The 15,793-nt window shown below is 34.8% G+C and overlaps 1 protein-coding gene across 2 annotated transcripts in view; it reads left to right on the top strand.

Annotated features, from left to right (window-relative positions):
* LOC115444348 (dystrophin, isoforms A/C/F/G/H) overlaps window positions 1–15,793 on the top strand; it is a 530,370-nt gene that overhangs the window by 102,603 nt on the left and 411,974 nt on the right. The window lies entirely within an intron of this gene.

Below are 15,793 nucleotides of genomic sequence, written 5' to 3'. Positions count from 1 at the left end.
GATTTTAATAATAAAAAACAGTAGGCAAATATTCTTTATAACCACAAATAGATTATATTTAAGGTTGAAAGAGTCATAATCCGAGTTTATAACTCGATAAAGCTGCGAAGTATAACTAAAAATCCTTGTCTTTTTAAATTCTATCGAGACGGATTTACGCGGCAACAACGACGTAATCCGATTAATCGAACAATACTTATCCCTAACGTTTGGTGTCGGACATGCTCTAGTCGCGTGAGTAATTCGGATTAGTCTGGGCGGCTAGTCGGCTGGTGTCCTAGTCCCTAGTCGGGTAGTCATGAGGCGATTTGTCCATGAGATTGTGCCGACTACGTTTTAATTGGATCGTTTAATCGTGTTAATGTTCTCTAAATATTGCCCTATTAACCTGATTCAAAGCTATGCCGAGCTACGTTATGTATTAAAATATGTTTTAAGGATGAATAAAAATGTACAGTAACTTTGTGAATGAATGTTGTAGCACATGGTATATCTTTCAAATGAAACGGTAACTGATTTTGGTAGCCAACATAGTAAATACTACTGCGATACTGTATGCCCGACGTTGTTATATAAGTTTCAATCATTAATAATATCTTTTTAGGTACATTTATTACAAAAAAAATCTCACGTAATTATATGTTCGATTGTATACTACCACACATATATCAGCGTAGATAGTAAATACCCTAAATACATATTAATTAAAACCAACATTGAAGAGTGAAGTGTCGTCACTACTTCATGCTCGATAGCGTCGCTTCGTCCTCGTGTGTGCTCGTCATCGCTTCGATTGCGTAAAAAGTAATTAGCGGCGGTCAGAATGACACCGAACGAGTCAGTTCGCGCCACAGTTCATTGGAATGAGATTTTTTCATTTTTAATCCCTTTTGTTTTATTAGTTACATGAATTTTGTGGTGAAAAATTTTTATAATTTGCCTACCAGGACAAAATGTGAAATAAATTGTGAATTTGACTATTGTTTGCTCGGAGTTATTTTCGTTACAAGGTTACTGTGCGCTCCATTTCCACTTAAGACTTCTTAAGGTCATTTTCCTTATGTTTAACGTCGGCAATGTCCTTCAAATTTGTTTTTATAATTGTTACATAAAGGAAATTAATTCTTGTTTTTCGAATTATTTTCCATTGGAACTTGATAAAATTAGACATAAAATGATTTAATTCTATTTCATTTAGTACCCGTGCGATTTATTTAAAGATAACTACTAACATTCCTTCGAATTCCCCGCTTTTAAGTGATTATGGAAGTAATAGCAATTCTAGAAAATCCGAACACATTTTCCCTTGAATCTCCAGGAATTCATTATCTCCGTACAGTCATTATAAATACGTAGTTTAATTAAAGCCTTCGCGTGGCGTCCGCGTCGCACTTTTGAAAAACTCCACTTCAGCGGGAAAACTTTTGGACCCTCCTTAAGTGTGACGCCTGAATTTCTTTCACGCTGCTTAAATTTAATTTTCGTTATACCGTCGCAGTAGGGACGTTTTATTTCAAAATATATTTTTGGGTTATATGTGGTTTTAGCTTTCCCTTACGGAAGTTAGGCTATAATAACTTACTATGGGTTAAGGGGCAAAATTCTCGCCATATAAGCAATATTTTTGGATTTAAGTATTAACTGTCTTGGGAATCAAACCTAGTGCCTTATATATTCTTTATAAGTCTACTTTGGTGGCATAGTTATATTACAGGCGGTGTGAAACTCCTCTGAGATCTCGTGTTTAAATCCCAGGTCAAGTAAAGTAATATTAAGTTTTTCTGCCTGTTATTAGTCAGGACTCTGGAATTTGTTCCCATTATAGCAGTAGGCTTATTCCCTATAACATCATGGGACGGAACATACGGAGAAAGCCCTGCAGCTCTTCGCCTATCCCTTCAGTGATAAGTGCGTGATGTGTTTGCTAAAGCTAAACTAACAAAACAAGTAATATATCTCAATTACATTCTCGTCCAAACAGTTACCATCTGAGACTTTATTGCGTGATGTTATTTACAAGCGCGCGGATTCGCAAACAGAACCCAGTACTTAATAATATAAGTATTCAGTATGTACATCACAAAGGCTTGTTGCCCGACGTCGCGTCAATGGAGTCGCATGTTTCATGTTTGAGATCCACTTACATCTCATCTAATTTGGTGATGTGTACTGTATGCTGAGAAAGGGACTAAATTTATTACACGCATTAGAGTCTCTATTTCGTCCATTATAAGTAAATTCTTGTAAAAGCTTTTTGATAAGCATTTTCTTATAAATTTAGACGATTTTAGCAACACCAAAAATTTTTGGAGAAATTTATTTCGTCATTCAACATATTTCCTATTTTTTAATAAACATTATTTGATAATTAATTTCCGTACGTTTAATTTTTTTTAGATTTCTTAAGTTATCTTTTACAAAAATAGTTTCCTCGAGTATTTCAATAATAATTCCATCGAAATTCAAACCATAGTAGTAGTTAACTATCTGTCTGTATCTAACGTAAGGTTCATAGCATCATGTCGGAGGGAGTAATATTAAGTGTCACTTGCGGTGAAGGCGCGGCCCGTTACCTGCAGCCTCCGCGCAGCATACGACACTTCTATTGCAATGAAAATGCAATCAAAATGAATATTATAAAGTGCTGTCATGACTCGGTTTGCTATTTTATTTTGGTGACTTTTATATATGTATTGCCAGGAACTGAAACGATTTTGATTAAAATAAAAAGAAATATCACTGACTACACAAATACTTTCACTAACGAAACTACTTATGCGACTTGTCAATACTCAACTACCAACTGCTTCGGTCAGTCAAACGCTCACCTTTTTATAGCAGAAGGTGTCACAAATACCCTCACAAGAATATTTTTAAACAGTATGTCGTTATAAACGAATTTATATTGCATTAGGGCCTTAAATTATTAAAGTAAAACTCAATCACGTCTTAACCAGTAAGGGTAGGCAGAAGTGCAAATAGTTCGCATACAGTTCACTGAGCTTATTTCCCGTCACGTGACGAGGGGCGAGCGTGTAGCCATATCCGGCACAAATTCCAATCTTGAGCAACTCCCGATACTCTGCTATTGGAATTTTGTAGTTTTTAGCCAATGACGCGATGAAATTATCTTTTAAAATGGTCCGCGCGGGTAATAAATAGAAATAAAATAGCCATTACCAAAATCGGTGGCACGACTGATGAACAAAGAAGCTGGTAATGTAAAAACGTTCATAAAATTATTTAATTATAACAACATTGATTCAATAAGGAATAAGACGAGCTGTATCTTAACACTCCGAGATCCTCTAACTAAGACACTTGGCAGAACACCGCAGTTCGCACTCGGCCGCGTTATCCGCCATAAATCCAATCATATTCTCTTTTGAGGTTCCCGCAGCTTAAATATTACTTCTACTACGCACCGCCAGAACCAAATATAATCTTTATTTCCACTTTTGTAGAGCTCAATCTAATTTATCTATTTTCGGAGATTAAATTTAAGTATGCACTCGAAAAACAGACTTCATACATCAAATTAGAGTAGTTTTTTGTTTACACGGCATTGTTAAAGGAAAGTATGCATTCTTAATGGTAAGGCTCTTTATTTATGTGCAGTGTTACACAGTGTCGTATTTATGTGAGGGTGTATCGTCTCATGTTCTGTTTCCAATTTAATTTAAAGTTAATTCAGAGTAATTATCCTAATGTTGGAGATATGTGCTACGTGACAAGATCAAAGTACTGTTTAGAGCCTAAAGTGTCTAAGTATTACCACGTAGTCTGCCTTGCTATTGAACTTGAAATTGCTTGGGGGAATATGAGTGAGACTTTATCTGAGAAGGTATTATTATTTTCTGTAGGTATGTCTACCGTCAAACAATATTTTGTGTTCCAGAATTAATATAATGTCGTATTGGCTTTATGAGCCTAAACGTCTACTATACAATGATCAGCGGAGTGCTTTGTTGTATTTGTGATTCAATGTTTTAGTCGCGGTTTCTATTGTGTATAGTTACATGGATTTTGTGATCACTTTTAAGACGAACGATATTCTGTCAGTAACTTAATAGAGTAATACTAAATTGCATAAATTTATGAAAACTTTTGTACGTGAAGTACCTACCTTTAATCATTGATTTTAATAATTTTTTTTTTAATATAAAATTACTGACAATAACGCCTACAATTTGACATTTCTTTTAAAAACGCAAGACTTACCATCCCACATTCCACTTTATTCAGATAACTGTAATTGAATGGCTCCATAACTCCGCGGTCCTTTCATAATATTTCGTTACACTAATTTCATTATTAGCTCTTCTAATTTCCCTCAGTTTTGTATTCATCCGGATATTGTACAAAGACTTCGGGGTGGTCGTAGCTTCGTAGCCCTATAGCTGCGTAGAGGGTGGGGCTACGAGCTACGGCGTAGTGAACGTAAATCGTCTACGAGTTTTCTTGTAGAGTTGTGCTTATAGCGCCATATCGGTGCTTATAAAATGAAATTATTGACACTTTGTATTCTTATGAACATCACAGTTATTATTGTATCGTTTTCTTATAATATTTATGTTCAATATTTAACATAATAATGTAACGAATTAATGTATTTCATATATCAAATAGAGCCTAATACCCAGTAGCCAGAAATAAATATTTGTCTTATATTTGTATTTTAAATGTACGTTTATATTAATAATCCTCTCTCCTAATTATTAATCTGAAAACCACAACAGAGTGTGTACGCCTAAAATTTTGTGTTGATTAACAAACGAGCTGCCGTCATGTGTATAGTACGTTCTAAAGTAGTGTATCGATATTAGTTGCGGTTTGCGACTATAACATTGATGTTTGTTATTTCTATAGATTTTCTTTGTAACCTTATAGTGTTATAGTTCGTTTTATAATTATTTCAGAATAAAAAGTACTTCTGATGTGTTATTTCAAATGATACAATTATTAATTTTTAAAAGTTTAAAAGGCGTTTCAAAAAGGCGTGGAGAATAAAAAAATATATTTACGGTCCATTGTGGATTTTTAATAAATAAAATAAAATAAAAAAAATATATAAATAATAATAATCATCATGAGCAAAATACTATTATAATTTATATAATTCGTAGAAAGTAATTTCAAGGTATGTCGATCCGTGACTATCGACATTCTTACATCTCTACGAGCCGCGGTCACGGCGCCACGTCAACAGCGACCGCCGCTGCGGCGTAGCGTTTACGGACAAACGTTTCAAAACACGGGTCTGTCTCGTGACGCGTTTGTGGATCGCTTTTCAAAATAACAGTTTCGTATTTTTCGGTGAAAGTGTAAATTTCATGTCCCAGTTCAGCTTTGTCTTTTATTTCATTAATTTTATATTATGTTTCTGGCTGTATAAATGTATTTATAAGTGGTTTTATTACAAATAATATAATTTTAAATTAACAGATCTACGGAGATCCTCTTTGATTATTCTATTATTTGATCTCTATATTATTATTTATATAGACTAGTATTACTTAGTAGATTCAAGTCTTTCGTATAATGCCAGTTATTCTAAGTGATTTGATCTGTATCCATAAAAAGGCTTCCATTTTAAAACTATATTTCCACGAGAAGTTTTCAGAGTTTCTACAACACCTCAGTTCTCCTTACTTGAGGATTAATATCAAAGTTTGATCTTCTAATCCTTGATTTTGAAGGCACAAGCCCGAGAGTTAAAAGTACCCGTATTGAATGCCATTTGCTTGTCTTTTTTGTTTCTTTATATTCCAGTTAATTTAACAAAATATGACACGGAGTATATTTATTCCTTTATTGTGTTATTTATTCAGTATTCGGTAGGATTTCAATTCATTGCAATTTGATATGATAAAAAATACAATATGTTTGATAAAACTAGATCTCACGTTCAACGAAGAGTTCCTCGTTTCAAGAATATACTAAATGTGTTTAGATTCTAATAATCACTTGAGATATTAGATATCAAATCATATATTTTCCAGTGTTTTGTTTTTATAACGTAAAGCATTATCACTTTTACGCTGTTGCCTCATATATATCTAGACAAATAGTGATACTTCCAAAACGGACTTATATAATACGCCGAATTATTCTCAAGCAAATTGGTTAAAATGTAAACAAAGTGAAAATTTTTGTGGTGTACCTCATTACAAAAGCACTTGAACTAAAAGTACACTTCCAACTATAGCTAGAGCACAATGTTTCACGTTACTTCCACGCTTGTAGTAAGCACGGGCTTTCCAAACTTATATACCAACCTGTTATAATTTCAGTACAATCGAGCATGGATCAGAATGTTCTACACAAAGCCTACATTACCGCACATATGACTCTACGACTCTACACTCTACGTAGAGAGAGGCGCGGCGCTCCGTAATGGCGTCGATTCTGGTTCACAAATTAATGGCTTCTCATTAATGCTTTTTGTATTCTTCATGAAATATCGGGGTGTTAGGATTTCTTCTTGTTATAATCATTGGTAACAATTGATAACCTTGAGCACAATGTGAAAGAAGAGTATATACGTGCGAATTGAAATCGAGACAGCTGCTTGCTTCCGGTTAAGATATTAAAGGGATTATTCTTGTAGTTTCTGTTGTCCTAGTAACTGGGTTTAATAGTATAGGTATAATATGTTTCTTTCAATCTCGGCAAAGTAACAACAGTGGTCCTGTAAGCGAATGGAATCCAAAAATATCAACTAACGAGGGACGTTCCGTCGCTTGTCGGTCGCCAAAATTATGCGGACTTGCCTGTGTGTGACTGTTTGTGTATTTATTATTTATTCGAGATGAATATTTCAAGGGTTGTTTGTATAGGGTTCACCGCTCAGTTAGTAACGAGTAGGGCGTGTAGCGATTACGCTTTAGTGCGTTCGAATCCGGGGAAGGACTATTCTTAACGTAGTCCCTTGTCTCTTGTGATATTCCACATTAGGAAATAATGAATCAGTATTAAAAAAGTTATATATAATAAGATGAATTGTCACTATAGAGTTTTGAAGTGAAGGACAGTTGGACACCTGAATGTAAACGATTGTCTCTGTACATGAATGTTCAAAAAATTTATTTGCATTTGATAGCAAGTGGAGTCGGTTTCAAATATACTGGCGACTGACATAAGGAGATTACCTCTCGCCAGTCGACACACTTACGTTGACCTGTTTAAAACGAGATAAGAAATAGTCTGGGATCAGTGATATATATACGTGGACGTTATGTTATCGAGGCGCGATCATAGTAGTAATAGCGGTAAATAACCTTTAATATACTAGAAAAAAATGCTATTATTTCAACTAGGTTTTTAAGTACCTCACAGTTTTATAGAATACCATTTTATACGCCTACTTCCAAAACGGATTTTATAAATATCTAATTATTTTTTCAAGTATACCAAATAAAATTTTCTAGATCTAATATGTAAGTAGCAAGAATGATTTCTGATTCAGTTAGAGAAGATTTTGACGTTTATATCATAATAAAGAAGAAAGAATAAAGTTACTTTCTTAGAATATCACATTAGAGCCTCACTTTGATTGATGAGGATCGATTATAGTAAAAGCATTTTGTCAAATTATTATTTTGATGGAAACAAATATTTTGCCCCTATATTTACTTTATTAATATTCGTTTATTAAAGTCCGATATTAAGAAGCCGTTCTACTATCGTAGCTCTCTCATCTTTGAATTGCCGTATTTATTTGTAGACTTATTTAATGAGTAGTATGTTATTATGAATAGTATACGAAGTCAATTATTTTTCTTATGTCTGCGGTCATTTAAGTAAATTATTTATTCTCATAATATTCATTAAGATGAAACAAATCCGATTGTCACATTTCATTCAGTTACATTTCCCGTGGCATACCCACCAAACAAATTTAAAATATTTATAGCCTATTGTTGACCCATAGCGATATTGATAACTATGGTAACTTATCATCAGTTAGTCACATTGTAAGTGACGTGGTGTTTTACTAGAAATATGAGGAAGTAAGGTTTAACATAATGGCACATTTAAATTTTTTATGACTTTAAACTTTACAAGTGCCTTCTCAGACCACCTGTAGTACGCGTAAGATCGATCAACAAGTGGACGCTGTTTGCCTTAAGCCTCATACTGCTACAACCAAAAGTCCATGAGTCCGGTAAGAATTGACAGCAACCATCGCTGGCACGAACTGAAACATTATCGTAAGGTAACGTGATCGGTAACCTTTCACGTGGAAGAACTTTGCGAGCGCCCGAGACTAACGAACTGGCTGATTTGTGAACAAGGACTGTTTCGAGTAAAGGAATGGGTTCTATCATTGTATTTTTCGTTTTAAACTCAATTGAATCTTGTGTATTTTAATGATTTGTTGTGTGCATTAGGAAATGTTTTAATAATTTTATGAGTGATTTAAGTCCTTGGGTATTACATTGAATTTTATACGAAATGGTACGTAAATGTCTTAGTGATTGTCCTGATGGTTAATAGTCATCAGTCACCACCATATAAAACACTACAATCCACATTGCCAAGAAGTACTACTATTTTACCAAATCAAATTTGATCATAAAATGTCCATCCAAAAAGACCACAAATCATTCAGTTCCACAAACGCCACCACATATCCCAAACGAGAGAGCGGAGCTCGCTCGCGCTGACCGGTCGGCGGCAGGTGAGCGAGCGCGGGGCGCCCTGCGTCAGTCGCCGCCCGCCCTCGCCGCCGGCCGCACGCGATGTGTCCAACAGAGGCCTCTCAACACATATCATATTGTACTGTAGATCTTTACAACGAATAGTGTAAGTGCCAGTGAATTGTACGTGTTTGTCTTGGATATTGTCAGTGAAAGTGTTGGTGAGGTTACAGTATTTTTCCGGCAACATTTAAAAATATTACCACAGTTACTATGGAATAAGATTCAAAATATGTTTGCCTACTATATTTAATACTTCAAAATGCCATTATAATTAGGTTCAAGTAGTATGATGAACCGATACGTCTTATCTTAACCCATCTGAGGGAAAATACGTGAATTTATATATGGTAAGGTAATTCTATAATATTTTGCTGAACCGAGTGCATTACCCTAGGTCTGGAAACTAAGAGAAATCTTTAATTTTATACTAAGGTCTTTGAGACTTGATTCTATATGACCACGTAATTTTGTTACTCGCGACATGACTTAAGATACGCCTATGTGACATTGTTTGTGTTACAAAAATTACTTACAAAATAATTTCTTTAAAATGCATACTCATAGACTTGTGATCACCCTATACATGTAAGCAGCTATATCGAAGGCCTAGGTTATATAGATACATCCCTATATCAATAATATTCGCTACAATAAACACGTGCATTGACCGGGTTAAAATGCGAGTAAAATGTGAACTCGTGTCTATATACCGAAACAAATTCATTGAACCTTAACTGTACTAGTTGCACATCTACCTACCCCGTTGGGGATGTATGCGTTAACATGTTAATTAATTTCGTTAATTATATTCAAGTCATTAAAGCTATTGGATATTTACTAAATAAATGTCATTGTATAGTAGCAAGAATTCACAGTGTTTCGTAGTTCCATCACTTGCCTTTATTAATTAATAGGTTTTTTTCCGTGGTCCGCCCGCGTGAAGTCACTTTCCTGTGGTTCCAATGCGCACCTTTCAGGTTGGAAAGCAGCTTATATGTTAATTCAGGTCTTCGTAAAAAAGTCTTTTATAACTTATATAGAAAGACCACGCTGTAGTATAGTTCCGTTGGAACTAATTACGTATACAATCTTAAAAAGAACTTTTAAAACCTTTTACATTTAATTAACTTAAAACAATGTTGATTCCCTAGTTTTACATCATATATATAAAACTATTTGTATTATTGCAAATGAAATATGAGTTGCGTTACTTATTTCTTGTAATTCAAAACATGTACCTTATCTGATGTTTGTAACCAATTTTAATGTTTCAAAACTTGAAACAAGCGTGATTTGTCAACTATTTTTATTAACACACACAATACTAGAACAATGTATGAGTTTCAAGTATAAAAGAATACTGGTTAGGAAATTAGAAAAGGGAGGTTGTTTTTTGGTCCCAAGCTTCTTCTCTATATATCAAACGCTAAGTAATAAAGTAAGCCGTCATTTTATGTGACCGAGCCATTCATGCTGTATAATATCCCCCTTATTCATAAACGTTTTTTATCGAAGGACTAAGTAAAGCTGTGATAACAAGCCTGTTTCTCAGTGCCCAACGGCACTGAGAAATAGACATAGGGCCGTTGTGATTGGTTATTATTGTTGTATTTCAATATTAGCCAATCACAACGGCCCTACGTCTACGCACTGCGAAGACTGCCATGCCGTCAGCACTGAGAAACAGACTTGTTATCACAGCCTTACTCGGTCGTTAGATAAAAAACGTCTATGAATAAGGGGGTATATCTATACCACGGCTTTAACACATAACTAAACAATCCTCTGGATTATAATATTCATTATATTGATATGTGATTTTAGAGATAAATACAAATGTTAATGTTTCTAACTGACGTTATCACTTCTTGTTACCCTATTTCTTCGGCTTCGATCCGTAACCCCATTCGCGTAAAGCTTCAATTTCTGTGTTACTGTGTCATCTTATCACCCGCTTCTTTCGTTTCATATTCCTTGGTTTATATCTTCCTCTAGTTTTACTCGCGGTTCGGCCTAAACACTACAAAAAAAAACACCAAGACTTAGTCTACGTGTGACAAACATCCATAATCACTAATCAGATTAATTTATTTCTAACAACTTCCGTAGTCTGGAATTTGTGCACGATATGGCGATAGGCTCGCTCCCTATCACATCATGAGATGGAACACACTTGGCGAAAATTGGGTGCCACGGTTGCGCCTCTACATACTCCTTCGGGGATAAATGCGTGACGTGTGTGTGTTACTTCGAACAAAAAAATGTAATATTTTCACAGACCCTTACCTCTATATGACGTTAGTATAGCCCATGCTTAAATAATATAAGCGTAAATGACTCAGCTAGTTTGAAACTCACCCAACTGGCAAAAAAGGGATCAATTCGCCAACCTGACCGAGTTCTGTTCGCTGCGAAAAATCGTAGCGTTTTTATTCCAAGTGTTACATCAGCATGAAATATCTAAAAGCGTGAGAAGCGTTTGACGGGTTTACATAAGAATTTAAGTTTTCGAAGGTTCTTTTGAAGAGCTATCGATTTACATATGGTAAAAACATTTTCTCTCGCCCCGTCCAGTTGTGATATAGTCGGGGAAACAGGTCGGGGTAGTACTAGCATCGATACAAATCTCATGTTGATTGATATGATTGCACTGTATATATAAAAATACATTATGGGCCAAAATAATAACATTAAATTGTCCTGATAATTCTATTTTTTTTAATTCTTACCAAATATATGAAAAAATGATCGATAGTTAAATGAAAATACAAAATGCAAAAAATATGCATGTTCTGTACAGAGAAACTAATTTACCCACCCATACAGTCTATATATAAGATAGATGTGTATTAAATTGCTTTTTTATACATTCCTGCGTTTATACATACCCGCGTTTTGTTGCCTTTAATATTTACCACAGTAAGCGTGCATGGGCGTAGGTAATCGCTTGTCTCTACAAAGTTCCCAAGACCCAAATATCGTTTTGTAATTTTGGCAACGGCCGTAATACCAGACCTTGGCCCGTGAGCCCCGGCACAACGAGTTTTATAGCCTTTAAAACACGTTACACTACAATGTATATACGTATATCCGAATCTCATTAATTGTAGTTATGGTGTACAATGACCTGGAGGAGAAACTTCCAGACGTGTATTAGTAGTTGAAATCATGAATACAGTATGCACCTTATTGTCTATTTCAACTACTAAGTAATATTGTTCAAACACTCAGATATTAGGACTCACACTGTCTGATTACTGTTCAGTATGAAACGTAATGAAGCGGCGATAGCCTAGTTGGATGTAGAACGGACTGCCGAGACGAATGTCCGAAGGTTCAAATCCCAAGGGCACACACCTCTGACTCTTCTATAAATTATGTGTGTATTCTTTGTGAATTATCGCTTGCTTTAACGCTGAAAGAGTACACCGTGAGGAAACCTGCATACCTGAGAAGTTCTCTATAGGAATTTTGAGGGTTGTGTGAAGTTTACTTATCCGTTCTAGGCCGGCGTGGTGGACTAAGGCCTATTTCTTCTCAGCGCCCAGCAAAGACAGTATATAATACAGGGCTCATATTATTTTTATTTTTATCAGACGTAATATGTTATGTTTTAAAATGAGCGTAGTTCAGTACAATGTAAAGCTTTGTAAAATATTCTGAGTGTTGTTACTATTTATGTGCTGAGGTACTATCAGCGAGCTATTTGTTCGTCACATTAGTTGTATAAAAATAACCAATTACCCACTTAACAATGGAAATAATTCGTCTTTGCGTTGAAAACGCTTGCATGCTCTACATTTTAAAATTTAATAATACTTTTATTTGCGTTGGGGATTCTTTCCGAGCTCGAGTCTAGCGTAGCAGAGGAGACTGGGGAGGCGGGAACGTTTGGCAGTTTAATAGTGCGGCATTAGGTGAGCCTCGGCATTGGCATTGTTCGAAATTATTTTGTTGACTATTTGTTTTTGTTATAGATATTTCTGAATTTTTACTTTGGTAATGATTATTCGTACTTTAAATTTAGATTGCGGGTTTTGATATAATATTCATATTATTAAATGCAACATTGGTTGGCAACAAACTCCTTTTCCGCTTTCTCTATTCACATTTACTATTCGAAATTCCACCCATAACAAAGCAATAGAATAGAGCTGACAGAAACACTGACCGGGAGTTGAATCTTCGTAAGGCTATAAAATATTTGTGTGATTTACAATAGTCTTAAATAAAACTATTTTCGGATTTTATCGCGGTTTTTATATTATAACTGTCCTAGACTAGTCCTCCCCGTGACCACGAAGGCTGCAAAGTCTTCGAAACATTGTGAGAAAATTATTATATAAAAACCACGATTCAATCAGAAAAATAGTTTTATTTTAATGTCTAACATTCGCGTAAACATAAGAAATCATTTGCAAAACTCTGATATTTTTGTCAAAATGCACAGATAGATAAGATTCTTGGAAAACTAAACCGCTTGTATCAGCCCGCGACAATAGAGCGATGCTTCTTACCCAAGCAAACCGGCATACGAAACGTCTTCTTATCGAACAGGTATTACTAATAGTACCTTTCAAAACACCATTGAGGAGTACTGTTTATACACATCCCCAGACGTGTTATCACATCGATCCGTCAATGTTGTGAATTAAAACGAAAAGTACGTTGGATTTGAGAAAATAAACTCAGCGTCAAGGCCGTGCCATTATTCCGCGTCGGATTGATATGTTAGACTCGCAAACATTCCTAATTGCGATTGTATACAAAACATCTACGTTGTCGGAACGTTTTTACGCGGAGCTTTATTATTTTTAGTTTTATTCCGCCACGAATATCTGCTCGTCGGGGTTATTGTTGCGGAGTTTAGTAATTATATCACTACTGCAGTAGTTTTATTATTAATGTATATTATTGAGATCGATCTGGCAGTGATAGAGTCTTTAAAATTTACTAATGTTTATTTATATATATTATAAAACAAAGGTCTCCAAAATCTGTCTGTGTGTATGAGATCGATTTTCACAAAATCTACTAAACGGATTTTAGTACGGTTTTTATTAAAATATAGTGCAATGCTTGAGCAAGGTTTATGTTAATAGTACATTACGGTTTTTTGTAAATCGACTGAAATATAACGATTACTGTTGAAGAGATCACATGCTTGTAAAAAATCTCGTTGGTCGGGATTTACGCGGTAAAAACTTTTTGATACATTTCCCACGCGGGCGAAGCCGCGGGCACAACTAGTGTGCAAATAAAAATAAGATATATAAATTCTGGAATAATACACCGCAATAATAAAATATTATCCATTTCATACTTTCCTCTGTCATTATCATATTAGAAGTAATTTGTTACATTCCATATTATGGTTTTAATAGGGTAGCTATACTATAGTTATAATCTATAATACATAGGTATATATATAGGTTTTAAGTAATAATGAAATCGCTTGCTAAAAATATACGCGCCTAGGTATAAAGATTTTCGCTAGAGGAAGACGTACCAACTTATGAGTTGCTAAATCGTTGTGTAATCAAAACTAGATTGAGTTTTCTAATCTTGGATGGAAAGTAAACTCACCCCTATAATCCGGAGGGGAAGGTCGGTTATTGCGCCACATGATACAATATTTTCTATAACGTATTTCATAAGATAGTCTTAGGGTTTCAACTATAAGTTGTTAGGAAAAATGAATAGTGATGTAGAACGCGTGGCTTCGAGTTCGTTCGATATTCACGTCACAGTGAGCTAGGCTTTATTCTTCGGGCGTTTGCATCGTACGTGATAGTGATGTGCACAACCGATGGATATCGATAAATCGTTGTAATGGCACCGTTTTTAACTGTATAGAATTATTTATAGTATAAACATGTTCTAAATTGAGATAATATAGTTTAAATTCTTTTTATTTCATGTTATGGACACCACTGATGGCGGTTTTAATTATAAATAAAAAATTTCGATTAAGTATATCTCTAAATTATATGGTCATAAAAAATCCGATGGAGATAATTTTAGTTTAGTGTCAAGTTGTTCCATCCTATTATTATCTGTATATAATTCAATATACTCTATGTTTCTTTTTTCATAATTTTTTCACATCTCATAATTTTTAAATGTAACACAAGAGTTGCCATTATGCTAAAAATACAATTACATCACAAACACTATAGGCAGACTCTCCCCGAGGAGACCGCAGTGTTTCACGAATCGAGTTTACAGATATGCGAGTGAAATTAATGATGATGAGCATAATGTTTAAATTTTGATGACAATTAGTATAATAATGAACGGGATTGATAGTTAATTAACTAAATTTAATTTGGAAATTGTTTATATAATAGAGTATCATATTGCCACTTAATAAACTAATTAGTTTAGCAAAGTAATTGAGGAAATTGCCAACTAATTAACGTATCATTAGATTAACAATTTGATTGCAAAATGGGTTAGCGTCGTATTTTCTCCGTGCGATTAGTCCTAAAGGTTTTTTATATAATTCAATGACGAGACGAGCAACTCGCCTCACAGTTTACGACACACAACGAACAACAGCATGTAAAGAAAAACAACACATTCTACATTCGGCACGATATAACTATTAAGACTTTATTTCATCATAATTTGTTTATATCGACATATCGACAGCGTCTCCTCCCTAGACGCGAGCGCGTTGGAAGCGATCCAGCCGGCAGCGGCGGCTCAATAAATATGTACTGAGACACGCCGTATTTTATCACTGATCATATTAAAGCGTACGCCTGTACCATGTGTAGATCCCTTCTCACTGCTGTGGTATCTTGTATGTAGGTAGTGGTTCGTCTATTTATGCTATCAAACAGTAAGCACGCTGTTTGGATTTCAAGGATATTGACATTTATAACTGGATATTAGATTTGTAATGTCTTGCAAACGCAGTGTAGTGTGGTGCGGTATGACTTTGGCTATTTATTTTCTAATAATATACGAGAGACAGTGACCTCTAATCTAAGGTGAACTTAGACATAATCCCTCACAGTGGTAAAGGGGCCCGTGTCCTACAGTGGAACAGTATATAATACAGGGCTAATATTATTATTATT

Source organism: Manduca sexta, chromosome 6, assembly GCF_014839805.1.
Source record: "Manduca sexta isolate Smith_Timp_Sample1 chromosome 6, JHU_Msex_v1.0, whole genome shotgun sequence".
Lineage (NCBI taxonomy): Eukaryota > Metazoa > Arthropoda > Insecta > Lepidoptera > Sphingidae > Manduca > Manduca sexta.
Note: the sequence above shows the minus strand (reverse complement) of the source record. Positions and strands in the feature narration are given on the sequence as shown.